General features: G+C 44.7%; 21 non-coding genes across 21 annotated transcripts; all 21 read left to right on the top strand.

The window, feature by feature from the left end:
* The first annotated feature begins 1,092 nt into the window (after positions 1-1,092).
* Positions 1,093-1,164, top strand: trnae-uuc (transfer RNA glutamic acid (anticodon UUC)). The gene has a single exon. It is a non-coding gene; the product is annotated as a tRNA-Glu (tRNA).
* A 124-nt stretch (positions 1,165-1,288) lies between these two features.
* trnay-gua (transfer RNA tyrosine (anticodon GUA)) lies at positions 1,289-1,376 on the top strand. Its single transcript is given in 2 exon segments — positions 1,289-1,325; positions 1,341-1,376. It is a non-coding gene; the product is annotated as a tRNA-Tyr (tRNA).
* A 340-nt stretch (positions 1,377-1,716) lies between these two features.
* Positions 1,717-1,789, top strand: trnar-acg (transfer RNA arginine (anticodon ACG)). Its single transcript has one exon. It is a non-coding gene; the product is annotated as a tRNA-Arg (tRNA).
* A 1,636-nt stretch (positions 1,790-3,425) lies between these two features.
* trnae-uuc (transfer RNA glutamic acid (anticodon UUC)) lies at positions 3,426-3,497 on the top strand. Its single transcript has one exon. It is a non-coding gene; the product is annotated as a tRNA-Glu (tRNA).
* A 124-nt stretch (positions 3,498-3,621) lies between these two features.
* Positions 3,622-3,709, top strand: trnay-gua (transfer RNA tyrosine (anticodon GUA)). Its single transcript is given in 2 exon segments — positions 3,622-3,658; positions 3,674-3,709. It is a non-coding gene; the product is annotated as a tRNA-Tyr (tRNA).
* Positions 3,710-4,057: 348 nt separating this feature from the next.
* On the top strand, positions 4,058-4,130 carry trnar-acg (transfer RNA arginine (anticodon ACG)). Its single transcript has one exon. It is a non-coding gene; the product is annotated as a tRNA-Arg (tRNA).
* A 1,226-nt stretch (positions 4,131-5,356) lies between these two features.
* On the top strand, positions 5,357-5,428 carry trnae-uuc (transfer RNA glutamic acid (anticodon UUC)). The gene has a single exon. It is a non-coding gene; the product is annotated as a tRNA-Glu (tRNA).
* Positions 5,429-5,552: 124 nt separating this feature from the next.
* Positions 5,553-5,640, top strand: trnay-gua (transfer RNA tyrosine (anticodon GUA)). The gene is given in 2 exon segments: positions 5,553-5,589; positions 5,605-5,640. It is a non-coding gene; the product is annotated as a tRNA-Tyr (tRNA).
* A 347-nt stretch (positions 5,641-5,987) lies between these two features.
* trnar-acg (transfer RNA arginine (anticodon ACG)) lies at positions 5,988-6,060 on the top strand. Its single transcript has one exon. It is a non-coding gene; the product is annotated as a tRNA-Arg (tRNA).
* Positions 6,061-8,559: 2,499 nt separating this feature from the next.
* trnay-gua (transfer RNA tyrosine (anticodon GUA)) lies at positions 8,560-8,647 on the top strand. Its single transcript is given in 2 exon segments — positions 8,560-8,596; positions 8,612-8,647. It is a non-coding gene; the product is annotated as a tRNA-Tyr (tRNA).
* Positions 8,648-8,986: 339 nt separating this feature from the next.
* trnar-acg (transfer RNA arginine (anticodon ACG)) lies at positions 8,987-9,059 on the top strand. Its single transcript has one exon. It is a non-coding gene; the product is annotated as a tRNA-Arg (tRNA).
* Positions 9,060-10,283: 1,224 nt separating this feature from the next.
* Positions 10,284-10,355, top strand: trnae-uuc (transfer RNA glutamic acid (anticodon UUC)). The gene has a single exon. It is a non-coding gene; the product is annotated as a tRNA-Glu (tRNA).
* A 203-nt stretch (positions 10,356-10,558) lies between these two features.
* On the top strand, positions 10,559-10,646 carry trnay-gua (transfer RNA tyrosine (anticodon GUA)). The gene is given in 2 exon segments: positions 10,559-10,595; positions 10,611-10,646. It is a non-coding gene; the product is annotated as a tRNA-Tyr (tRNA).
* A 332-nt stretch (positions 10,647-10,978) lies between these two features.
* On the top strand, positions 10,979-11,051 carry trnar-acg (transfer RNA arginine (anticodon ACG)). The gene has a single exon. It is a non-coding gene; the product is annotated as a tRNA-Arg (tRNA).
* Positions 11,052-12,276: 1,225 nt separating this feature from the next.
* On the top strand, positions 12,277-12,348 carry trnae-uuc (transfer RNA glutamic acid (anticodon UUC)). The gene has a single exon. It is a non-coding gene; the product is annotated as a tRNA-Glu (tRNA).
* Positions 12,349-12,962: 614 nt separating this feature from the next.
* On the top strand, positions 12,963-13,035 carry trnar-acg (transfer RNA arginine (anticodon ACG)). The gene has a single exon. It is a non-coding gene; the product is annotated as a tRNA-Arg (tRNA).
* Positions 13,036-14,985: 1,950 nt separating this feature from the next.
* trnar-acg (transfer RNA arginine (anticodon ACG)) lies at positions 14,986-15,058 on the top strand. Its single transcript has one exon. It is a non-coding gene; the product is annotated as a tRNA-Arg (tRNA).
* Positions 15,059-16,282: 1,224 nt separating this feature from the next.
* Positions 16,283-16,354, top strand: trnae-uuc (transfer RNA glutamic acid (anticodon UUC)). The gene has a single exon. It is a non-coding gene; the product is annotated as a tRNA-Glu (tRNA).
* A 203-nt stretch (positions 16,355-16,557) lies between these two features.
* Positions 16,558-16,645, top strand: trnay-gua (transfer RNA tyrosine (anticodon GUA)). Its single transcript is given in 2 exon segments — positions 16,558-16,594; positions 16,610-16,645. It is a non-coding gene; the product is annotated as a tRNA-Tyr (tRNA).
* A 5,370-nt stretch (positions 16,646-22,015) lies between these two features.
* trnae-uuc (transfer RNA glutamic acid (anticodon UUC)) lies at positions 22,016-22,087 on the top strand. Its single transcript has one exon. It is a non-coding gene; the product is annotated as a tRNA-Glu (tRNA).
* A 1,934-nt stretch (positions 22,088-24,021) lies between these two features.
* Positions 24,022-24,093, top strand: trnae-uuc (transfer RNA glutamic acid (anticodon UUC)). Its single transcript has one exon. It is a non-coding gene; the product is annotated as a tRNA-Glu (tRNA).
* Positions 24,094-25,062: the final 969 nt, after the last annotated feature.

Raw genomic sequence — 25,062 nt, 5'->3', positions numbered from 1 at the left:
GTCTAGGGGAGACACGGACATGCTTTGGTATTGCCATTCGTCTCACAAAATGCAGGCTGGTGGGCCAGTTGATTCTAGAATGAACAATTTCATCGCTACTCTGTAACCGCTTTACTACTTTGAAGGGTGCAATGCCATGTGGTTTTGATGTCACAGGCTTGCCATTTTGAAGCCTTATCACTAATTGCCACCTGGGCATTGAGAATAATTTGTAATCTGCATTAAACTGAACGAGCGAATAATCAGCAATTTTGCGGATTAAAAGTTGGTCTCACTTTCATTATTAACCTCACAACATGTCAGTTTTGTACCTTGACAGACCAACGATAGGCAGTTTTTCCTCTAGATAACGGTTGCCATGTGTGTTTTCAGATGCATGACACAAGTATTTTCACCTGGACAAGACCTTAATTACCAGTTCGAGGTATAAATTCAGCAATCACAGGATTCTGGCCAAAATACTGAACCATGTGTGAGTCAACAAACATGTCCCTTGAATGCATGCAACACTATATATTTCAGTAAACCGTCCCTTCGGATGATTCTTGTATTGCCAAATTATTATCACATTGTTACAGTCACACACCAAAAGCAACAGGCCACTACAAAACCCTGCGCCCACACTGGCCACATTTATGGAAAGTGGCCCACAAGCTTGTGGCCAGTTAAAGCTGGCCAGTTCCCACATGGTCTAGCAGTTAGGATTCCTGGTTTTCTCGTACGCAGCCAGGGGTTGACTCCAGTTTTTCCTCTAGATAAAGGTTGCCGTGTGTGTTTTCAAATGGATGACACGAGTATTTTCACTTGGACAAGAGCTTAATTACCAGTTTGAGGAATCAATTCTGCAATCACAGGAATCTGCCCAAATACACTGAACCCCCGGGTTGAGTGAAAAAACAGATTCCCTGAATGCATACAACACTATATAATTCAGAAAACCGTCCTTTTGGATAATTCTTGTTTTGCCAAATTATTATCACATTGTTACAGTCACAGAACTAAAGCAACAGGCCACTACAAGGTCCTGCGCCCACGCTGACCACATGTATGGAAAGTGCGCCAGAAGCCCATGGCCAGTTTAAAGTGTCCAAATCCCATATGGTCTAGCGGTTAGGATTCCTGGTTTTCACCCAGGCGGCCCGGGTTCAACTCCCGGTATGGGAATGCATGCTCCTTTTTGCTTCCCTCCTCAAAAATCCAGCAAATCTTCCTGCACCAGAAGTGACTTTTTGGCCAACAGTAGAGCTACAGAACCCTGATATGTCGAGGTTCTGACTAGCCCTTAGCCCCTTCGATAGCTCAGCTGGTAGAGCGGAGGACTGTAGGTTGGAGTGTTGGCCATCCTTAGGTCGCTGGTTCAACTCCGGCTCGAAGGAGGTGTTTTTTTTCATGTTCCCACCAATTTTTTGGTTTGGAGCTGGCTTTCTCACAGCTGTCAGCAGAGCTTGAATTCGCAGTCCACAATTGGAAGGCAAAAGAGCTTTCCCTGACCGGGAATCGAACCCGGGCCGCGGCGGTGAGAGCGCCGAATCCTAACCACTAGACCACCAGGGAGGGCTGGTGGGCTGGTGGGCTGGAGGGCTGGAGGGCTGGTGGGCTGGTGGGCTGGTCGTATGTTCTCCTGATAACAAGGTGAGAATGAGCAGACATCAATGCTTGCCACCGTCACATCGAAAACCAACAAGTCTGTAACAATCGGGGGTGTCTACTAATGGTGGGCCAGTGGCGCAATGGATAACGCGTCTGACTACGGATCAGAAGATTCTAGGTTCGACTCCTGGCTGGCTCGCTCTGTGCTTGTTTTTCTCCGGCTTATTTTGTTGTTGTGTTTTTTTTCTCCAAAGTCCAAAAGAAAAGGCAACTCTCTAGGCATTCTTCTATTTTTTCCAAAAAAAGGCACATTCTGCACACCCATTCCGATGTCTAGGGGAGACACGGACATGCTTTGGTATTGCCATTCGTCTCACAAAATGCAGGCTGGTGGGCCAGTTGATTCTAGAATGAACAATTTCATCGCTACTCTGTAACCGCTTTACTACTTTGAAGGGTGCAATGCCATGTGGTTTTGATGTCACAGGCTTGCCATTTTGAAGCCTTATCACTAATTGCCACCTGGGCATTGAGAATAATTTGTAATATGCATTAAACTGAACGAGCGAATAATCAGCAATTTTGCGGATTAAAAGTTGGTCTCACTTTCATTATTAACCTCACAACATGTCAGTTTTGTACCTTGACAGACCGACGATAGGCAGTTTTTCCTCTAGATAACGGTTGCCATGTGTGTTTTCAGATGCATGACACAAGTATTTTCACCTGGACAAGACCTTAATTACCAGTTCGAGGTATAAATTCAGCAATCACAGGATTCTGGCCAAAATACTGAACCATGTGTGAGTCAACAAACATGTCCCTTGAATGCATGCAACACTATATATTTCAGTAAACCGTCCCTTCGGATGATTCTTGTATTGCCAAATTATTATCACATTGTTACAGTCACACACCAAAAGCAACAGGCCACTACAAAACCCTGCGCCCACACTGGCCACATTTATGGAAAGTGGCCCACAAGCTTGTGGCCAGTTAAAGCTGGCCAGTTCCCATATGGTCTAGCAGTTAGGATTCCTGGTTTTCTCGTACGCAGCCAGGGGTTGACTCCAGTTTTTCCTCTAGATAAAGGTTGCCGTGTGTGTTTTCAAATGGATGACACGAGTATTTTCACTTGGACAAGAGCTTAATTACCAGTTTGAGGAATCAATTCTGCAATCACAGGAATCTGCCCAAATACACTGAACCCCCGGGTTGAGTGAAAAAACAGATTCCCTGAATGCATACAACACTATATAATTCAGAAAACCGTCCTTTTGGATAATTCTTGTTTTGCCAAATTATTATCACATTGTTACAGTCACAGAACTAAAGCAACAGGCCACTACAAGGTCCTGTGCCCACGCTGACCACATGTATGGAAAGTGGCCCACAAGCTTGTGGCCAATTAAAGCTGGCCAGTTCCCTTATGGTCTAGCAGTTAGGATTCCTGGTTTTCTCGTACGCAGCCAGGGGTTGACTCCAGTATTTCCTCTAGATAAAGGTTGCCGTGTGTGTTTTCAAATGGATGACACGAGTATTTTCACTTGGACAAGAGCTTAATTACCAGTTTGAGGAATCAATTCTGCAATCACAGGAATCTGCCCAAATACACTGAACCCCCGGGTTGAGTGAAAAAACAGATTCCCTGAATGCATACAACACTATATAATTCAGAAAACCGTCCTTTTGGATAATTCTTGTTTTGCCAAATTATTATCACATTGTTACAGTCACAGAACTAAAGCAACAGGCCACTACAAGGTCCTGCGCCCACGCTGACCACATGTATGGAAAGTGCGCCAGAAGCCCATGGCCAGTTTAAAGTGTCCAAATCCCATATGGTCTAGCGGTTAGGATTCCTGGTTTTCACCCAGGCGGCCCGGGTTCAACTCCCGGTATGGGAATGCATGCTCCTTTTTGCTTCCCTCCTCAAAAATCCAGCAAATCTTCCTGCACCAGAAGTGACTTTTTGGCCAACAGTAGAGCTACAGAACCCTGATATGTCGAGGTTCTGACTAGCCCTTAGCCCCTTCGATAGCTCAGCTGGTAGAGCGGAGGACTGTAGGTTGGAGTGTTGGCCATCCTTAGGTCGCTGGTTCAACTCCGGCTCGAAGGAGTTGTTTTTTTTCATGTTCCCACCAATTTTTTGGTTTGGAGCTGGCTTTCTCACAGCTGTCAGCAGAGCTTGAATTCGCAGTCCACAATTGGAAGGCAAAAGAGCTTTCCCTGACCGGGAATCGAACCCGGGCCGCGGCCGTGAGAGCGCCGAATCCTAACCACTGAACCACCAGGGAGGGCTGGTGGGCTGGAGGGCTGGTGGGCTGGTGGGCTGGAGGGCTGGTGGGCTGGTGGGCTGGTAGTATGTTCTCCTGATAACAAGGTGAGAATGAGCAGACATCAATGCTTGCCACCGTCACATCGAAAACCAACAAGTCTGTAACAATCGGGGGTCTCTACTAATGGTGGGCCAGTGGCGCAATGGATAACGCGTCTGACTACGGATCAGAAGATTCTAGGTTCGACTCCTGGCTGGCTCGCTCTGTGCTTGTTTTTCTCCGGCTTATTTTGTTGTTGTGTTTTTTTTCTCCAAAGTCCAAAAGAAAAGGCAACTCTCTAGGCATTCTTCTATTTTTTCCAAAAAAAAGACACATTCTGCACACCCATTCCGATGTCTAGGGGAGACACGGACATGCTTTGGTATTGCCATTCGTCTCACAAAATGCAGGCTGGTGGGCCAGTTGATTCTAGAATGAACAATTTCATCGCTACTCTGTAACCGCTTTACTACTTTGAAGGGTGCAATGCCATGTGGTTTTGATGTCACAGGCTTGCCATTTTGAAGCCTTATCACTAATTGCCACCTGGGCATTGAGAATAATTTGTAATCTGCATTAAACTGAACGAGCGAATAATCAGCAATTTTGCGGATTAAAAGTTGGTCTCACTTTCATTATTAACCTCACAACATGTCAGTTTTGTACCTTGACAGACCGACGATAGGCAGTTTTTCCTCTAGATAACGGTTGCCATGTGTGTTTTCAGATGCATGACACAAGTATTTTCACCTGGACAAGACCTTAATTACCAGTTCGAGGTATAAATTCAGCAATCACAGGATTCTGGCCAAAATACTGAACCATGTGTGAGTCAACAAACATGTCCCCTTGAATGCATGCAACACTATATATTTCAGTAAACCGTCCCTTCGGATGATTCTTGTATTGCCAAATTATTATCACATTGTTACAGTCACACACCAAAAGCAACAGGCCACTACAAAACCCTGCGCCCACACTGGCCACATTTATGGAAAGTGGCCCACAAGCTTGTGGCCAGTTAAAGCTGGCCAGTTCCCATATGGTCTAGCAGTTAGGATTCCTGGTTTTCTCGTACGCAGCCAGGGGTTGACTCCAGTTTTTCCTCTAGATAAAGGTTGCCGTGTGTGTTTTCAAATGGATGACACGAGTATTTTCACTTGGACAAGAGCTTAATTACCAGTTTGAGGAATCAATTCTGCAATCACAGGAATCTGCCCAAATACACTGAACCCCCGGGTTGAGTGAAAAAACAGATTCCCTGAATGCATACAACACTATATAATTCAGAAAACCGTCCTTTTGGATAATTCTTGTTTTGCCAAATTATTATCACATTGTTACAGTCACAGAACTAAAGCAACAGGCCACTACAAGGTCATGCGCCCACGCTGACCACATGTATGGAAAGTGCGCCAGAAGCCCATGGCCAGTTTAAAGTGTCCAAATCCCATATGGTCTAGCGGTTAGGATTCCTGGTTTTCACCCAGGCGGCCCGGGTTCAAGTCCCGGTATGGGAATGCATGCTCCTTTTTGCTTCCCTCCTCAAAAATCCAGCAAATCTTCCTGCACCAGAAGTGACTTTTTGGCCAGCAGTAGAGCTACAGAACCCTGATATGTCGAGGTTCTGACTAGCCCTTAGCCCCTTCGATAGCTCAGCTGGTAGAGCGGAGGACTGTAGGTTGGAGTGTTGGCCATCCTTAGGTCGCTGGTTCAACTCCGGCTCGAAGGAGGTGTTTTTTTCATGTTCCCACCAATGTTTTGGCTTGGAGCTGGCTTTCTCACAGCTGTCAGCAGAGCTTGAATTCGCAGTCCACAATTGGAAGGCAAAAGAGCTTTCCCTGACCGGGAATCGAACCCGGGCCGCGGCAGTGAGAGCGCCGAATCCTAACCACTAGACCACCAGGGAGGGATGGTGGGCTGGAGGGCTCGTGGGCTGGTGGGCTGGAGGGCTGGAGGGCTGGAGGGCTGGTAGTCTGTTCTCCTGATAACAAGGTGAGAATGAGCAGACATCAATGCTTGCCACCGTCACATCGAAAACCAACAAGTCTGTAACAATCGGGGGTCTTTACTTTTGGTGGGCCAGTGGCGCAATGGATAACGCGTCTGACTACGGATCAGAAGATTCTAGGTTCGACTCCTGGCTGGCTCGCTCTGTGCTTGTTTTTCTCCGGCTTATTTTGTTGTTGTGTTTTTTTTCTCCAAAGTCCAAAAGAAAAGGCAACTCTCTAGGCATTCTTCTATTTTTTCCAAAAAAAGGCACATTCTGCACACCCATTCCGATGTCTAGGGGAGACACGGACATGCTTTGGTATTGCCATTCGTCTCACAAAATGCAGGCTGGTGGGCCAGTTGATTCAATAATGAACAATTTCATCGCTACTCTGTAACCGCTTTACTACTTTGAAGGGTGCAATGCCATGTGGTTTTGATGTCACAGGCTTGCCATTTTGAAGCCTTATCACTAATTGCCACCTGGACATTGAGAATAATTTGTAATCTGCATTAAACTGAACGAGCGAATAATCAGCAATTTTGCGGATTAAAAATTGGTCTCACTTTCATTATTAACCTCACAACATGTCAGTTTTGTACCTTGACAGACCGACGATAGGCAGTTTTTCCTCTAGATAACGGTTGCCATGTGTGTTTTCAGATGCATGACACAAGTATTTTCACCTGGACAAGACCTTAATTACCAGTTCGAGGTATACATTCAGCAATCACAGGATTCTGGCCAAAAAACTGAACCATGTGTGAGTCAACAAACATGTCCCTTGAATGCATGCAACACTATATATTTCAGTAAACCGTCCCTTCGGATAATTCTTGTATTGCCAAATTATTATCACATTGTTACAGTCACACACCAAAAGCAACAGGCCACTACAAAACCCTGCGCCCACACTGGCCACATTTATGGAAAGTGGCCCACAAGCTTGTGGCCAGTTATAGCTGGCCAGTTCCCATATGGTCTATCAGTTAGGATTCCTGGTTTTCTCGTACGCAGCCAGGGGTTGACTCCAGTTTTTCCTCTAGATAAAGGTTGCCGTGTGTGTTTTCAAATGGATGACACGAGTATTTTCACTTGGACAAGAGCTTCATTACCAGTTTGAGGAATCAATTCTGCAATCACAGGAATCTGCCCAAATACACTGAACCCCCGGGTTGAGTGAAAAAACAGATTCCCTGAATGGATACAACACTATATAATTCAGAAAACCGTCCTTTTGGATAATTCTTGTTTTGCCAAATTATTATCACATTGTTACAGTCACAGAACTAAAGCAACAGGCCACTACAAGGTCCTGCGCCCACGCTGACCACATGTATGGAAAGTGCGCCAGAAGCCCATGGCCAGTTTAAAGTGTCCAAATCCCATATGGTCTAGCGGTTAGGATTCCTGGTTTTCACCCAGGCGGCCCGGGCCAGTTGATTCTAGAATGAACAATTTCATCGCTACTCTGTAACCGCTTTACTACTTTGAACGGTGCAATGCCATGTGGTTTTGATGTCACAGGCTTGCCATTTTGAAGCCTTATCACTAATTGCCACCTGGACATTGAGAATAATTTGTAATCTGCATTAAACTGAACGAGCGAATAATCAGCAATTTTGCGGATTAAAAATTGGTCTCACTTTCATTATTAACCTCATAACATGTCAGTTTTGTACCTTGACAGACCGACGATAGGCAGTTTTTCCTCTAGATAACGGTTGCCATGTGTGTTTTCAGATGCATGACACAAGTATTTTCACCTGGACAAGACCTTAATTACCAGTTCGAGGTATAAATTCAGCAATCACAGGATTCTGGCCAAAAAACTGAACCATGTGTGAGTCAACAAACATGTCCCTTGAATGCATGCAACACTATATATTTCAGTAAACCGTCCCTTCGGATGATTCTTGTATTGCCAAATTATTATCACATTGTTACAGTCACACACCAAAAGCAACAGGCCACTACAAAACCCTGCGCCCACACTGGCCACATTTATGGAAAGTGGCCCACAAGCTTGTGGCCAGTTAAAGCTGGCCAGTTCCCATATGGTCTAGCAGTTAGGATTCCTGGTTTTCTCGTACGCAGCCAGGGGTTGACTCCAGTTTTTCCTCTAGATAAAGGTTGCCGTGTGTGTTTTCAAATGGATGACACGAGTATTTTCACTTGGACAAGAGCTTAATTACCAGTTTGAGGAATCAATTCTGCAATCACAGGAATCTGCCCAAATACACTGAACCCCCGGGTTGAGTGAAAAAACAGATTCCCTGAATGCATACAACACTATATAATTCAGAAAACCGTCCTTTTGGATAATTCTTGTTTTGCCAAATTATTATCACATTGTTACAGTCACAGAACTAAAGCAACAGGCCACTACAAGGTCCTGCGCCCACGCTGACCACATGTATGGAAAGTGCGCCAGAAGCCCATGGCCAGTTTAAAGTATCCAAATCCCATATGGTCTAGCGTTAGGATTCCTGGTTTTCACCCAGGCGGCCCGGGTTCAACTCCCGGTATGGGAATGCATGCTCCTTTTTGCTTCCCTCCTCAAAAATCCAGCAAATCTTCCTGCACCAGAAGTGACTTTTTGGCCAGCAGTAGAGCTACAGAACCCTGATATGTCGAGGTTCTGACTAGCCCTTAGCCCCTTCGATAGCTCAGCTGGTAGAGCGGAGGACTGTAGGTTGGAGTGTTGGCCATCCTTAGGTCGCTGGTTCAACTCCGGCTCGAAGGAGGTGTTTTTTTCATGTTCCCACCAATGTTTTGGCTTGGAGCTGGCTTTCTCACAGCTGTCAGCAGAGCTTGAATTCGCAGTCCACAATTGGAAGGCAAAAGAGCTTTCCCTGACCGGGAATCGAACCCGGGCCGCGGCAGTGAGAGCGCCGAATCCTAACCACTAGACCACCAGGGAGGGATGGTGGGCTGGAGGGCTCGTGGGCTGCTGGGCTGGTAGGCTGGAGGGCTGGTAGTCTGTTCTCCTGATAACAAGGTGAGAATGAGCAGACATCAATGCTTGCCACCGTCACATCGAAAACCAACAAGTCTGTAACAATCGGGGGTCTTTACTTTTGGTGGGCCAGTGGCGCAATGGATAACGCGTCTGACTACGGATCAGAAGATTCTAGGTTCGACTCCTGGCTGGCTCGCTCTGTGCTTGTTTTTCTCCGGCTTATTTTGTTGTTGTGTTTTTTTTCTCCAAAGTCCAAAAGAAAAGGCAACTCTCTAGGCATTCTTCTATTTTTTCCAAAAAAAGGCACATTCTGCACACCCATTCCGATGTCTAGGGGAGACACGGACATGCTTTGGTATTGCCATTCGTCTCACAAAATGCAGGCTGGTGGGCCAGTTGATTCTAGAATGAACAATTTCATCGCTACTCTGTAACCGCTTTACTACTTTGAAGGGTGCAATGCCATGTGGTTTTGATGTCACAGGCTTGCCATTTTGAAGCCTTATCACTAATTTCCACCTGGACATTGAGAATAATTTGTAATCTGCATTAAACTGAACGAGCGAATAATCAGCAATTTTGCGGATTAAAAATTGGTCTCACTTTCATTATTAACCTCACAACATGTCAGTTTTGTACCTTGACAGACCGACGATAGGCAGTTTTTCCTCTAGATAACGGTTGCCATGTGTGTTTTCAGATGCATGACACAAGTATTTTCACCCGGACAAGACCTTAATTACCAGTTCGAGGTATAAATTCAGCAATCACAGGATTCTGGCCAAAAAACTGAACCATGTGTGAGTCAACAAACATGTCCCTTGAATGCATGCAACACTATATATTTCAGTAAACCGTCCCTTCGGATGATTCTTGTATTGCCAAATTATTATCACATTGTTACAGTCACACACCAAAAGCAACAGGCCACTACAAAACCCTGCGCCCACACTGGCCACATTTATGGAAAGTGGCCCACAAGCTTGTGGCCAGTTAAAGCTGGCCAGTTCCCATATGGTCTAGCAGTTAGGATTCCTGGTTTTCTCGTACGCAGCCAGGGGTTGACTCCAGTTTTTCCTCTAGATAAAGGTTGCCGTGTGTGTTTTCAAATGGATGACACGAGTATTTTCACTTGGACAAGAGCTTAATTACCAGTTTGAGGAATCAATTCTGCAATCACAGGAATCTGCCCAAATACACTGAACCCCCGGGTTGAGTGAAAAAACAGATTCCCTGAATGCATACAACACTATATAATTCAGAAAACCGTCCTTTTGGATAATTCTTGTTTTGCCAAATTATTATCACATTGTTACAGTCACAGAACTAAAGCAACAGGCCACTACAAGGTCCTGCGCCCACGCTGACCACATGTATGGAAAATGCGCCAGAAGCCCATGGCCAGTTTAAAGTGTCCAAATCCCATATGGTCTAGCGGTTAGGATTCCTGGTTTTCACCCAGGCGGCCCGGGTTCAACTCCCGGTATGGGAATGCATGCTCCTTTTTGCTTCCCTCCTCAAAAATCCAGCAAATCTTCCTGCACCAGAAGTGACTTTTTGGCCAGCAGTAGAGCTACAGAACCCTGATATGTCGAGGTTCTGATCCAGCAAATCTTCCTGCACCAGAAGTGACTTTTTGGCCAGCAGTAGAGCTACAGAACCCTGATATGTCGAGGTTCTGACTAGCCCTTAGCCCCTTCGATAGCTCAGCTGGTAGAGCGGAGGACTGTAGGTTGGAGTGTTGGCCATCCTTAGGTCGCTGGTTCAACTCCGGCTCGAAGGAGGTGTTTTTTTTCATGTTCCCACCAATTTTTTGGTTTGGAGCTGGCTTTCTCACAGCTGTCAGCAGAGCTTGAATTCGCAGTCCACAATTGGAAGGCAAAAGAGCTTTCCCTGACCGGGAATCGAACCCGGGCCGCGGCGGTGAGAGCGCCGAATCCTAACCACTAGACCACCAGGGAGGGATGGTGGGCTGGAGGGTTGGTGGGCTGGAGGGCTGGTGGGCTGGTAGTATGTTCTCCTGATAACAAGGTGAGAATGAGCAGACATCAATGCTTGCCACCGTCACATCGAAAACCAACAAGTCTGTAACAATCGGGGGTCTCTACTAATGGTGGGCCAGTGGCGCAATGGATAACGCGTCTGACTACGGATCAGAAGATTCTAGGTTCGACTCCTGGCTGGCTCGCTCTGTGCTTGTTTTTCTCCGGCTTATTTTGTTGTTGTGTTTTTTTTCTCCAAAGTCCAAAAGAAAAGGCAACTCTCTAGGCATTCTTCTATTTTTTCCAAAAAAAAGGCACATTCTGCACACCCATTCCGATGTCTAGGGGAGACACGGACATGCGTTGGTATTGCCATTCGTCTCACAAAATGCAGGCTGGTGGGCCAGTTGATTCTAGAATGAACAATTTCATCGCTACTCTGTAACCGCTTTACTACTTTGAAGGGTGCAATGCCATGTGGTTTTGATGTCACAGGCTTGCCATTTTGAAGCCTTATCACTAATTGCCACCTGGGCATTGAGAATAATTTGTAATCTGCATTAAACTGAACGAGCGAATAATCAGCAATTTTGCGGATTAAAAGTTGGTCTCACTTTCATTATTAACCTCACAACATGTCAGTTTTGTACCTTGACAGACCGACGATAGGCAGTTTTTCCTCTAGATAACGGTTGCCATGTGTGTTTTCAGATGCATGACACAAGTATTTTCACCTGGACAAGACCTTAATTACCAGTTCGAGGTATAAATTCAGCAATCACAGGATTCTGGCCAAAAAACTGAACCATGTGTGAGTCAACAAACATGTCCCTTGAATGCATGCAACACTATATATTTCAGTAAACCGTCCCTTCGGATGATTCTTGTATTGCCAAATTATTATCACATTGTTACAGTCACACACCAAAAGCAACAGGCCACTACAAAACCCTGCGCCCACACTGGCCACATTTATGGAAAGTGGCCCACAAGCTTGTGGCCAGTTAAAGCTGGCCAGTTCCCATATGGTCTAGCAGTTAGGATTCCTGGTTTTCTCATACGCAGCCAGGGGTTGACTCCAGTTTTTCCTCTAGATAAAGGTTGCCGTGTGTGTTTTCAAATGGATGACACGAGTATTTTCACTTGGACAAGAGCTTAATTACCAGTTTGAGGAATCAATTCTGCAATCACAGGAATCTGCCCAAATACACTGAACCCCCGGGTTGAGTGAAAAAACAGATTCCCTGAATGCATACAACACTATATAATTCAGAAAACCGTCCTTTTGGATAATTCTTGTTTTGCCAAATTATTATCACATTGTTACAGTCACAGAACTAAAGCAACAGGCCACTACAAGGTCCTGCGCCCACGCTGACCACATGTATGGAAAGTGCGCGAGAAGCCCATGGCCAGTTTAAAGTGTCCAAATCCCATATGGTCTAGCGGTTAGGATTCCTGGTTTTCACCCAGGCGGCCCGGGTTCAACTCCCGGTATGGGAATGCATGCTCCTTTTTGATTCCCTCCTCAAAAATCCAGCAAATCTTCCTGCACCAGAAGTGACTTTTTGGCCAGCAGTAGAGCTACAGAACCCTGTTATGTCGAGGTTCTGATCCAGCAAATCTTCCTGCACCAGAAGTAACTTTTTGGCCAACAGTAGAGCTACAGAACCCTGATATGTCGAGGTTCTGACTAGCCCTTAGCCCCTACGGTAGCTCAGCTGGTAGAGCGGAGGACTGTAGGTTGGAGTGTTGGCCATCCTTAGGTCGCTGGTTCAACTCCGGCTCGAAGGAGGTGTTTTTTTCATGTTCCCACCAATGTTTTGGCTTGGAGCTGGCTTTCTCACAGCTGTCAGCAGAGCTTGAATTCGCAGACCACAATTGGAAGGCAAAAGAGCTTTCCCTGACCGGGAATCGAACCCGGGCCGCGGCGGTGAGAGCGCCGAATCCTAACCACTAGACCACCAGGGAGGGATGGTGGGCTGGAGGGCTGGTGGGCTGGAGGGCTGGTAGTCTGTTCTCTTGATAACAATGTGAGAATGAGCAGACATCAATGCTTGCCACCGTCACATCGAAAACCAACAAGTCTGTAACAATCGGGGGTCTTTACTAATGGTGGGCCAGTGGCGCAATGGATAACGCGTCTGACTACGGATCAGAAGATTCTAGGTTCGACTCCTGGCTGGCTCACTCTGTGCTTGTTTTTCTCCGGCTTATTTTGTTGTTGTGTTTTTTTTCTCCAAAGTCCAAAAGAAAAGGCAACTCTCTAGGCATTCTTCTATTTTTTCCAAAAAAAGGCACATTCTGCACACCAATTCCGATGTCTAGGGGAGACACGGACATGCTTTGGTATTGCCCTTCGTCTCACAAAATGCAGGCTAGTGGGCCAGTTGATTCTAGAATGAACAATTTCATCGCTACTCTGTAACCGCTTTACTACTTTGAAGGGTGCAATGCCATGTGGTTTTGATGTCACAGGCTTGCCATTTTGAAGCCTTATCACTAATTGCCACCTGGACATTGAGAATAATTTGTAATTTGCATTAAACTGAACGAGCGAATAATCAGCAATTTTGCGGATTAAAAATTGGTCTCACTTTCATTATTAACCTAACAACATGTCAGTTTTGTACCTTGACAGACCGACGATAGGCAGTTTTTCCTCTAGATAACGGTTGCCATGTGTGTTTTCAGATGCATGACACAAGTATTTTCACCTGGACAAGACCTTAATTACCAGTTCGATGTATAAATTCAGCAATCACAGGATTCTGGCCAAAAAACTGAACCATGTGTGAGTCAACAAACATTTCCCTTGAATGCATGCAACACTATATATTTCAGTAAACCGTCCCTTCGGATGATTCTTGTATTGCCAAATTATTATCACATTGTTACAGTCACACACCAAAAGCAACAGGCCACTACAAAACCCTGCGCCCACACTGGTCACATTTATGGAAAGTGGCCCACAAGCTTGTGGCTAGTTAAAGCTGGCCAGTTCCCATATGGTCTAGCAGTTAGGATTCCTGGTTTTCTCGTACGCAGCCAGGGGTTGACCCAAGTTTTTCCTCTAGATAAAGGTTGCCGTGTGTGTTTTCAAATGGATGACACGAGTATTTTCACTTGGACAAGAGCTTAATTACCAGTTTGAGGAATCAATTCTGCAATCACAGGAATCTGCCCAAATACACTGAACCCCCGGGTTGAGTGAAAAAACAGATTCCCTGAATGCATACAACACTATATAATTCAGAAAACCGTCCTTTTGGATAATTCTTGTTTTGCCAAATTATTATCACATTGTTACAGTCACAGAACTAAAGCAACAGGCCACTACAAGGTCCTGCGCCCACGCTGACCACATGTATGGAAAGTGCGCCAGAAGCCCATGGCCAGTTTAAAGTGTCCAAATCCCATATGGTCTAGCGTTAGGATTCCTGGTTTTCACCCAGGCGGCCCGGGTTCAACTCCCGGTATGGGAATGCATGCTCCTTTTTGCTTCCCTCCTCAAAAATCCAGCAAATCTTCCTGCACCAGAAGTGACTTTTTGGCCAGCAGTAGAGCTACAGAACCCTGATATGTCGAGGTTCTGATCCAGCAAATCTTCCTGCACCAGAAGTGACTTTTTGGCCTGCAGTAGAGCTACAGAACCCTGATATGTCGAGGTTCTGACTAGCCCTTAGCCCCTTCGAAAGCTCAGCTGGTAGAGCGGAGTACTGTAGGTTGGAGTGTTGGCCATCCTTAGGTCGCTGGTTCAACTCCGGCTCGAAGGAGGTGTTTTTTTTCATGTTCCCACCAATTTTTTGGTTTGGAGCTGGCTTTCTCACAGCTGTCAGCAGAGCTTGAATTCGCAGACCACAATTGGAAGGCAAAAGAGCTTTCCCTGACCGGGAATCGAACCCGGGCCGCGGCGGTGAGAGCGCCGAATCCTAACCACTAGACCACCAGGGAGGGATGGTGGACTGGAGGGCTCGTGGGCTGGTGGGCTGGTGGGCTGAAGGACTGGTGGGCTGGTGGGCTGGAGGGCTGGTAGTCTGTTCTCCTGATAACAAGGTGAGAATGAGCAGACATCAATGCTTGCCACCGTCACATCGAAAACCAACAAGTCTGTAACAATCGGGGGTCTTTACTAATGGTGGGCCAGTGGCGCAATGGGTAACGCGTCTGACTACGGATCAGAAGATTCTAGGTTCGACTCCTGGCTGGCTCGCTCTGTGCTTGTTTTTCTCCGGCTTATTTTGTTGTTGTGTTTTTTTTCTCCAAAGTCCAAAAGAAAAGGCAACTCTCTAGGCATTCTTCTATTTTTTCCAAAAAAAGGCACATTCTGCACACCCATTCCGATGTCTAGGGGAGACACGGACATGCGTTGGTATTGCCATTCGTCTCACAAAATGCAGGCTGGTGGGCCAGTTGATTCTAGAATGAACAATTTCATCGCTACTCTGTAACCGCTTTACTACTTTGAAGGGTGCAATGCCATGTGGTTTTGATGTCACAGGCTTGCCATTTTGAAGCCTTATCACTAATTGCCACCTGGGCATTGAGAATAATTTGTAATCTGCATTAAACTGAACGAGCGAATAATCAGCAATTTTGCGGATTAAAAGTTGGTCTCACTTTCATTATTAACCTCACAACATGTCAGTTTTGTACCTTGACAGACCGACGATAGGCAGTTTTTCCTCTAGATAACGGTTGCCATGTGTGTTTTCAGATGCATGACACAAGTATTTTCACCTGGACAAGACCTTAATTACCAGTTCGAGGTATAAATTCAGCAATCACAGGATTCTGGCCAAAAAACTGAACCATGTGTGAGTCAACAAACATGTCCCTTGAATGCATGCAACACTATATATTTCAGTAAACCGTCCCTTCGGATGATTCTTGCATTGCCAAATTATTATCACATTGTTACAGTCACACACCAAAAGCAACAGGCCACTACAAAACCCTGCGCCCACACTGGCCACATTTATGGAAAGTGGCCCACAAGTTTGTGGCCAGTTAAAGCTGGCCAGTTCCCATATGGTCTAGCAGTTAGGATTCCTGGTTTTCTCGTACGCAGCCAGGGGTTGACTCCAGTTTTTCCTCTAGATAAAGGTTGCCGTGTGTGTTTTCAAATGGATGACACGAGTATTTTCACTTGGACAAGAGCTTAATTACCAGTTTGAGGAATCAATTCTGCAATCACAGGAATCTGCCCAAATACACTGAACCCCCGGGTTGAGTGAAAAAACAGATTCCCTGAATGCATACAACACTATATAATTCAGAAAACCGTCCTTTTGGATAATTCTTGTTTTGCCAAATTATTATCACATTGTTACAGTCACAGAACTAAAGCAACAGGCCACTACAAGGTCCTGCGCCCACGCTGACCACATGTATGGAAAGTGCGCCAGAAGCCCATGGCCAGTTTAAAGTGTCCAAATCCCATATGGTCTAGCGGTTAGGATTCCTGGTTTTCACCCAGGCGGCCCGGGTTCAACTCCCGGTATGGGAATGCATGCTCCTTTTTGCTTCCCTCCTCAAAAATCCAGCAAATCTTCCTGCACCAGAAGTGACTTTTTGGCCAACAGTAGAGCTACAGAACCCTGATATGTCGAGGTTCTGATCCAGCAAATCTTCCTGCACCAGAAGTGACTTTTTGGCCAGCAGTAGAGCTACAGAACCCTGATATGTCGAGGTTCTGACTAGCCCTTAGCCCCTTCGATAGCTCAGCTGGTAGAGCGGAGGACTGTAGGTTGGAGTGTTGGCCATCCTTAGGTCGCTGGTTCAACTCCGGCTCGAAGGAGGTGTTTTTTTTCATGTTCCCACCAATTTTTTGGTTTGGAGCTGGCTTTCTCACAGCTGTCAGCAGAGCTTGAATTCGCAGTCCACAATTGGAAGGCAAAAGAGCTTTCCCTGACCGGGAATCGAACCCGGGCCGCGGCGGTGAGAGCGCCGAATCCTAACCACTAGACCACCAGGGAGGGCTGGTGGGCTGGAGGGCTGGTGGGCTGGTGGGCTGGTGGGCTGGTAGTATGTTCTCCTGATAACAAGGTGAGAATGAGCAGACATCAATGCTTGCCACCGTCACATCGAAAACCAACAAGTCTGTAACAATCGGGGGTCTCTACTAATGGTGGGCCAGTGGCGCTCCATGTCACCTGTAGGTCGTGGTTATTCTTTGTTATGACAGCCAATCACGTTCCCGGCTGCAACCATGAAACTTATGTTTTAGCCAATCAGCGCTCGTATCGCAACCGCGAATTTGCCAATCAGCGCTCGTATCGCAACCGCGAATTTGCCAATCAGCGCTCGTATCGCAACCGCGAATTTGCCAATCAGCGCTCGTATCGCAACCGCGAATTTGCCAATCAGCGCCCGTTCCTCATCCGCGATTCTTCGTAGTAAGTAGATCAATTGATAACATTAAAAACTACCGGAGATTTAAGGATCACGGGTGAAGAAGAAGAAGATAACGGTCATCGATTAACTTCTAACCAACATTTGCAATGTAAGTGAGTCTTTTATCAATAAAATTACAATACTGGTGCACAAATATGCATTAATTCATGCTTCAAGAATGCACAGATAATCACGAGTTAATGTAAACTCATGAAGGACTAACTTAAACCATTTATTAATGATTACTACATCAGCAACTAATAAACATTCTATATGATTAATAGATTAAGTAATAAATAAATTGTTACCAGTCAAATGTACTTTAATGTATAAGTTGAGTAATAACATTATATTAACTAATGATTTAAATGTATATGTTAATTACTACAGTGGCCAAAGCTATGCACTTCAACTTCCAGTTGTCAGCTTTAATTAATCTTTAGCTAATGATTTGCAAAGGAAACTGAGGAACTGAGTTATAATATAATATTGTGGTATATTATCTAATTGTCAATGTTTTACTATTTTAAAGGTGAGCTTATTGGAGTGGAATATCTTTACCAGCAAACTGCAGGACTACAAGTTGGCCATTGAAGAGTCAGAGACTACTGAGGTTGGTATAGAGGTGGATGAAGGTTATGCTGAACTTGAGGAGTTTCAGGACATCACTGTCCCCACCTTTGACACTGAACGGACACCTGCTGCCTCTTCACAAGCATCAGTGTCTGCAGCATCTGCAGCATCTGCAGCATCATTTCCAACTCCTCCAGCAACCAGCCCCACGTCATCACTGTTTGTGGTCCCTCCATCATCAGTGTCATCTCCTGTCAGCAGCTCACTGCACGCTGAATCAAATCTAGAACTCTTTCCTGGAGCACATAGCTGTGAGTTTTACTAAAGTATTCATAAAGGTTTCGTATTTGTTATCACACTAACTATAAATTTGTATTTATCACATTGAAAGGCATAAATACAAATTTAAAATAAATATTTACCTTTTTAATGTTGCCCCAGTGGACCGATTATCTGCAGAAACGGATCGTCCAACATTGGAAGAGAACACTTCACATGATGTAAGGGTCCAGTTTATTTTTTATGTACATTTACATGTGTGTAAGCATAATCTGGGTTACATTGGATGTGCTTTCATGTGAATATTTGTATTCACTGATGCTATCAAAAGTTCCTAAATTATCTTTCATTTTAGGATTCGGTTGGACCTGATAATATTGAGGGGTATGGAGCCGTGCAGGACTTGGCAGAGTTTTTGGTTAGCCTCAGAGACCACCGTCTGGCTTTGTCGGGAGAAGAGTGCATCAAGATCATCTCCCTATGGCAGGCATTGGGGGAGTATGACAAGAAAAAGACCATTTACCCACCACGTAACCAAACCAACCTAAAACAGGGACGATTCAGGGCCACTAAGAAGATTGTGGCCCCAGGTGTGGAGAGCAGCAAAAGGTATGTTACGTTTAGTAAACACAGGGTCTACACATTTTTTTATATAAAATATATATATATCTGAAACTGGCTGAAATATCACCTACAACTTTTTTTGTTTAGTAAGGATTTCTAGTTAAATTAGTAAAACCTGACACCTTCATGACTAGCTTATCTTCCTGTAGCCTGTTAAGTTCAAACTTAGCCTGATTACAACATAAATTATTAGTTGTGATTTACGTTTTATTCTGACTATATATATTAGGTTGCTAAGTATGTTACATTGCTATGAACACAGTTCCAACTGTACACTGGAATATTTAATTTAGAAGAAACAAGGCAATCATTTCTTAAATCATTAAAATCATTTTGTATCATGTTGAGTCAAATAATTTGTCTTTTACTGTACTTTAGTAAGTAGCCATGTAATAAGTGGGATAATATGCAGTCATTATTGTGAAAAAAAACCTGACTTGCTGACTAACAACACCCTGTAATTATTCCACAACACAGTAGAGAACTGATTTATTGATATGACATTTCAACATCAATCTAAAAACAAAACAAAGAGAGACAACATAACTATGCGCACATATTATAAATGAACATTTAGACAACACAAAGCAAAACAGACAGCATAGGAAAGGTAAAATAAAAATAAGATCACACAATGAAAACAATCTTACATTAATAATATGTATTCTGTTGTAATTTGCAGGTGTTTCGTTGGGGCTCATAGTCCTGCACAGTGGCCTGACTGCAACCGAGTGGTGGAGGCCATTTTCATAAGGCTCTGTGCTCTCTACCCAAACGCGGTGCGCTGTGATGGAGTGAGGGTGTCCCGCTTCACTGTGGTAGCATGTGCTTACAAGCACATCCAAGATAGATATATAATATAAACGGTATGTTTATGTTTTTTATTATTATTTTGGCTAATATATGAAAAGTCCACTACAGTGGTAAAAACAATTTTTATTTACTTTTTTTTTTAAGCAAATATGTCATAATTGTACTGCTGTGGTAAATGTCTGTCTTTGTTTACTATTAATTCTTATTATTTTCTAAGTCTGATGTCAAAATTGCACTGCAAATGTTTGTTTTGGTTTGATATTTATTATATTTTTACACTGATATGTACAAATTTTATTATTGTGGTAAACATTTTTGGTGTATACTGTACAAAATTGCATTACTGTTCTAAATGTTTTATTGGCTTTAAAATATATATGCAGATTAAAAGGGTTGTTAATATTTGCCCTCACACTATTTGTATTCTCACAATATTTGTACATGTATATATATTTGCACTGTTGTTATAATTTTATATATTGACTTTATATTTGCAAATAAAAAGGGTTGTTAATCTTTGCACTCACAATGTTTTTGTGCCTATTTCTCACTGTAATTGTAGTTGCAAAAAAAACAAACATTTTTTTAAGTATTCCAGTATTACATAACAGTAAAACACACACACAAAGAAACAGGGACTTCCAGAATAAGTCAGAAAATATAATAATATAATATAATGTTATACTGTAAAAATAATATACTGAAAAAAATGTGTCAGTGAGCGCTGCGTTATTCATGTATTTTGTTATGAAAATGCACAAAAACACAAATCACGTATTTTTGCAATGAATATTTACGTTTTATCTGTCAATTCATTTCAGCTTTTTTTATCCAGTGACCGCTGGATGCCTTTGTCCATATAAGGTATTTCCTGTAGCGTGCGTCACATAGTGGTCACAAGTTGGTGCTTCTACGAGTCCGTTTTGGACTTAATGCGAGAGAGCGCCCTCCGGCGTCCGGTATGAATGAAACGTACATAACGTGATTGTTTACCCTGGAAAGTTCCCAAATTAAAGTGCGGGGGACGAATTTACGTTCGATTAAATTACGGGGGATCATGATGATTACGCACGCATGCATCAGCAGCGTCAAAACGGACACATTCCAGGAATTCCATCACTGGTCGGAGCGGGCCGCGAACTCGCGTACTTGTGCGTCTTTTAGGATCTTTACCTCGACTAATGGGCGCCGGCCTTGGCGCAATGGATAACGCGTCTGACTACGGATCAGAAGATTCTAGGTTCGACTCCTGGCTGGCTCGCTCTGTGCTTGCTTTTCTCCGGCTTATTTTGTTGTTGTGTTTTTTTTCTCCAAAGTCCAAAAGAAAAGGCAACTCTCTAGGCATTCTTCTATTTTTTCCAAAAAAAGGCACATTCTGCACACCCATTCCGATGTCTAGGGGAGACACGGACATGCTTTGGTATTGCCATTCGTCTCACAAAATGCAGGCTGGTGGGCCAGTTGATTCTAGAATGAACAATTTCATCGCTACTCTGTAACCGCTTTGCTACTTTGAAGGGTGCAATGCCATGTGGTTTTGATGTCACAGGCTTGCCATTTTGAAGCCTTATCACTAATTGCCACCTGGGCATTGAGAATAATTTGTAATCTGCATTAAACTGAACGAGCGAATAATCAGCAATTTTGCGGATTAAAAGTTGGTCTCACTTTCATTATTAACCTCACAACATGTCAGTTTTGTACCTTGACAGACCGACGATAGGCAGTTTTTCCTCTAGATAACGGTTGCCATGTGTGTTTTCAGATGCATGACACAAGTATTTTCACCTGGACAAGACCTTAATTACCAGTTCGAGGTATAAATTCAGCAATCACAGGATTCTGGCCAAAATACTGAACCATGTGTGAGTCAACAAACATGTCCCTTGAATGCATGCAACACTATATATTTCAGTAAACCGTCCCTTCGGATGATTCTTGTATTGCCAAATTATTATCACATTGTTACAGTCACACACCAAAAGCAACAGGCCACTACAAAACCCTGCGCCCACACTGGCCACATTTATGGAAAGTGGCCCACAAGCTTGTGGCCAGTTAAAGCTGGCCAGTTCCCATATGGTCTAGCAGTTAGGATTCCTGGTTTTCTCGTACGCAGCCAGGGGTTGACTCCAGTTTTTCCTCTAGATAAAGGTTGCCGTGTGTGTTTTCAAATGGATGACACGAGTATTTTCACTTGGACAAGAGCTTAATTACCAGTTTGAGGAATCAATTCTGCAATCACAGGAATCTGCCCAAATACACTGAACCCCCGGGTTGAGTGAAAAAACAGATTCCCTGAATGCATACAACACTATATAATTCAGAAAACCGTCCTTTTGGATAATTCTTGTTTTGCCAAATTATTATCACATTGTTACAGTCACAGAACTAAAGCAACAGGCCACTACAAGGTCCTGCGCCCACGCTGACCACATGTATGGAAAGTGCGCCAGAAGCCCATGGCCAGTTTAAAGTGTCCAAATCCCATATGGTCTAGCGGTTAGGATTCCTGGTTTTCACCCAGGCGGCCCGGGTTCAACTCCCGGTATGGGAATGCATGCTCCTTTTTGCTTCCCTCCTCAAAAATCCAGCAAATCTTCCTGCACCAGAAGTGACTTTTTGGCCAACAGTAGAGCTACAGAACCCTGATATGTCGAGGTTCTGATCCAGCAAATCTTCCTGCACCAGAAGTGACTTTTTGGCCAGCAGTAGAGCTACAGAACCCTGATATGTCGAGGTTCTGACTAGCCCTTAGCCCCTTCGATAGCTCAGCTGGTAGAGCGGAGGATCGTAGGTTGGAGTGTTGGCCATCCTTAGGTCGCTGGTTCAACTCCGGCTCGAAGGAGGTGTTTTTTTCATGTTCCCACCAATGTTTTGGCTTGGAGCTGGCTTTCTCACAGCTGTCAGCAGAGCTTGAATTCGCAGTCCACAATTGGAAGGCAAAAGACCTTTCCCTGACCGGGAATCGAACCCGGGCCGCGGCGGTGAGAGCGCCGAATCCTAACCACTAGACCACCAGGGAGGGATGGAGGGCTCGTGGGCTCGTGGGCTGGTGTGCTGGTGGGCTGGTGGGCTGGAGGGCTGGTAGTCTGTTCTCCTGATAACAAGGTGAGAATGAGCAGACATCAATGCTTGCCACCGTCACATCGAAAACCAACAAGTCTGTAACAATCGGGGGTCTTTAATAATGGTGGGCCAGTGGCGCAATGGATAAAGCGTCTGACTACGGATCAGAAGATTCTAGGTTCGACTCCTGGCTGGCTCGCTCTGTGCTTGTTTTTCTCCGGCTTATTTTGTTGTTGTGTTTTTTTTCTCCAAAGTCCAAAAGAAAAGGCAACTCTCTAGGCATTCTTCTATTTTTTCCAAAAAAGGCACATTCTGCACACCCATTCCGATGTCTAGGGGAGACACGGACATGCTTTGGTATTGCCATTCGTCTCACAAAATGCAGGCTGGTGGGCCAGTTGATTCTAGAATGAACAATTTCATCGCTACTCTGTAACCGCTTTACTACTTTGAAGGGTGCAATGCCATGTGGTTTTGATGTCACAGGCTTGCCATTTTGAAGCCTTATCACTAATTGCCACCTGGGCATTGAGAATAATTTGTAATCTGCATTAAACTGAACGAGCGAATAATCAGCAATTTTGCGGATTAAAAGTTGGTCTCACTTTCATTATTAACCTCACAACATGTCAGTTTTGTACCTTGACAGACCGACGATAGGCAGTTTTTCCTCTAGATAACGGTTGCCATGTGTGTTTTCAGATGCATGACACAAGTATTTTCACCTGGACAAGACCTTAATTACCAGTTCGAGGTATAAATTCAGCAATCACAGGATTCTGGCCAAAATACTGAACCATGTGTGAGTCAACAAACATGTCCCTTGAATGCATGCAACACTATATATTTCAGTAAACCGTCCCTTCGGATGATTCTTGTATTGCCAAATTATTATCACATTGTTACAGTCACACACCAAAAGCAACAGGCCACTACAAAACCCTGCGCCCACACTGGCCACATTTATGGAAAGTGGCCCACAAGCTTGTGGCCAGTTAAAGCTGGCCAGTTCCCATATGGTCTAGCAGTTAGGATTCCTGGTTTTCTCGTACGCAGCCAGGGGTTGACTCCAGTTTTTCCTTTAGATAAAGGTTGCCGTGTGTGTTTTCAAATGGATGACACGAGTATTTTCACTTGGACAAGAGCTTAATTACCAGTTTGAGGAATCAATTCTGCAATCACAGGAATCTGCCCAAATACACTGAACCCCCGGGTTGAGTGAAAAAACAGATTCCCTGAATGCATACAACACTATATAATTCAGAAAACCGTCCTTTTGGATAATTCTTGTTTTGCCAAATTATTATCACATTGTTACAGTCACAGAACTAAAGCAACAGGCCACTACAAGGTCCTGCGCCCACGCTGACCACATGTATGGAAAGTGCGCCAGAAGCCCATGGCCAGTTTAAAGTGTCCAAATCCCATATGGTCTAGCGGTTAGGATTCCTGGTTTTCACCCAGGCGGCCCGGGTTCAACTCCCGGTATGGGAATGCATGCTCCTTTTTGCTTCCCTCCTCAAAAATCCAGCAAATCTTCCTGCACCAGAAGTGACTTTTTGGCCAACAGTAGAGCTACAGAACCCTGATATGTCGAGGTTCTGATCCAGCAAATCTTCCTGCACCAGAAGTGACTTTTTGGCCAGCAGTAGAGCTACAGAACCCTGATATGTCGAGGTTCTGACTAGCCCTTAGCCCCTTCGATAGCTCAGCTGGTAGAGCGGAGGATCGTAGGTTGGAGTGTTGGCCATCCTTAGGTCGCTGGTTCAACTCCGGCTCGAAGGAGGTGTTTTTTTCATGTTCCCACCAATGTTTTGGCTTGGAGCTGGCTTTCTCACAGCTGTCAGCAGAGCTTGAATTCGCAGTCCACAATTGGAAGGCAAAAGACCTTTCCCTGACCGGGAATCGAACCCGGGCCGCGGCGGTGAGAGCGCCGAATCCTAACCACTAGACCACCAGGGAGGGATGGAGGGCTCGTGGGCTCGTGGGCTGGTGCGCTGGTGGGCTGGTGGGCTGGAGGGCTGGTAGTCTGTTCTCCTGATAACAAGGTGAGAATGAGCAGACATCAATGCTTGCCACCGTCACATCGAAAACCAACAAGTCTGTAACAATCGGGGGTCTTTAATAATGGTGGGCCAGTGGCGCAATGGATAAAGCGTCTGACTAAGGATCAGAAGATTCTAGGTTCGACTCCTGGCTGGCTCGCTCTGTGCTTGTTTTTCTCCGGCTTATTTTGTTGTTGTGTTTTTTTTCTCCAAAGTCCAAAAGAAAAGGCAACTCTCTAGGCATTCTTCTATTTTTTCCAAAAAAGGCACATTCTGCACACCCATTCCGATGTCTAGGGGAGACACGGACATGCTTTGGTATTGCCATTCGTCTCACAAAATGCAGGCTGGTGGGCCAGTTGATTCTAGAATGAACAATTTCATCGCTACTCTGTAACCGCTTTACTACTTTGAAGGG

The sequence above is a fragment of the Carassius gibelio genome, chromosome A11 (assembly GCF_023724105.1).
Source record: "Carassius gibelio isolate Cgi1373 ecotype wild population from Czech Republic chromosome A11, carGib1.2-hapl.c, whole genome shotgun sequence".
Lineage (NCBI taxonomy): Eukaryota > Metazoa > Chordata > Actinopteri > Cypriniformes > Cyprinidae > Carassius > Carassius gibelio.
The sequence above is the reverse complement of the archived record's forward strand: the minus strand, read 5'-3'. Positions and strand labels throughout refer to the sequence as shown.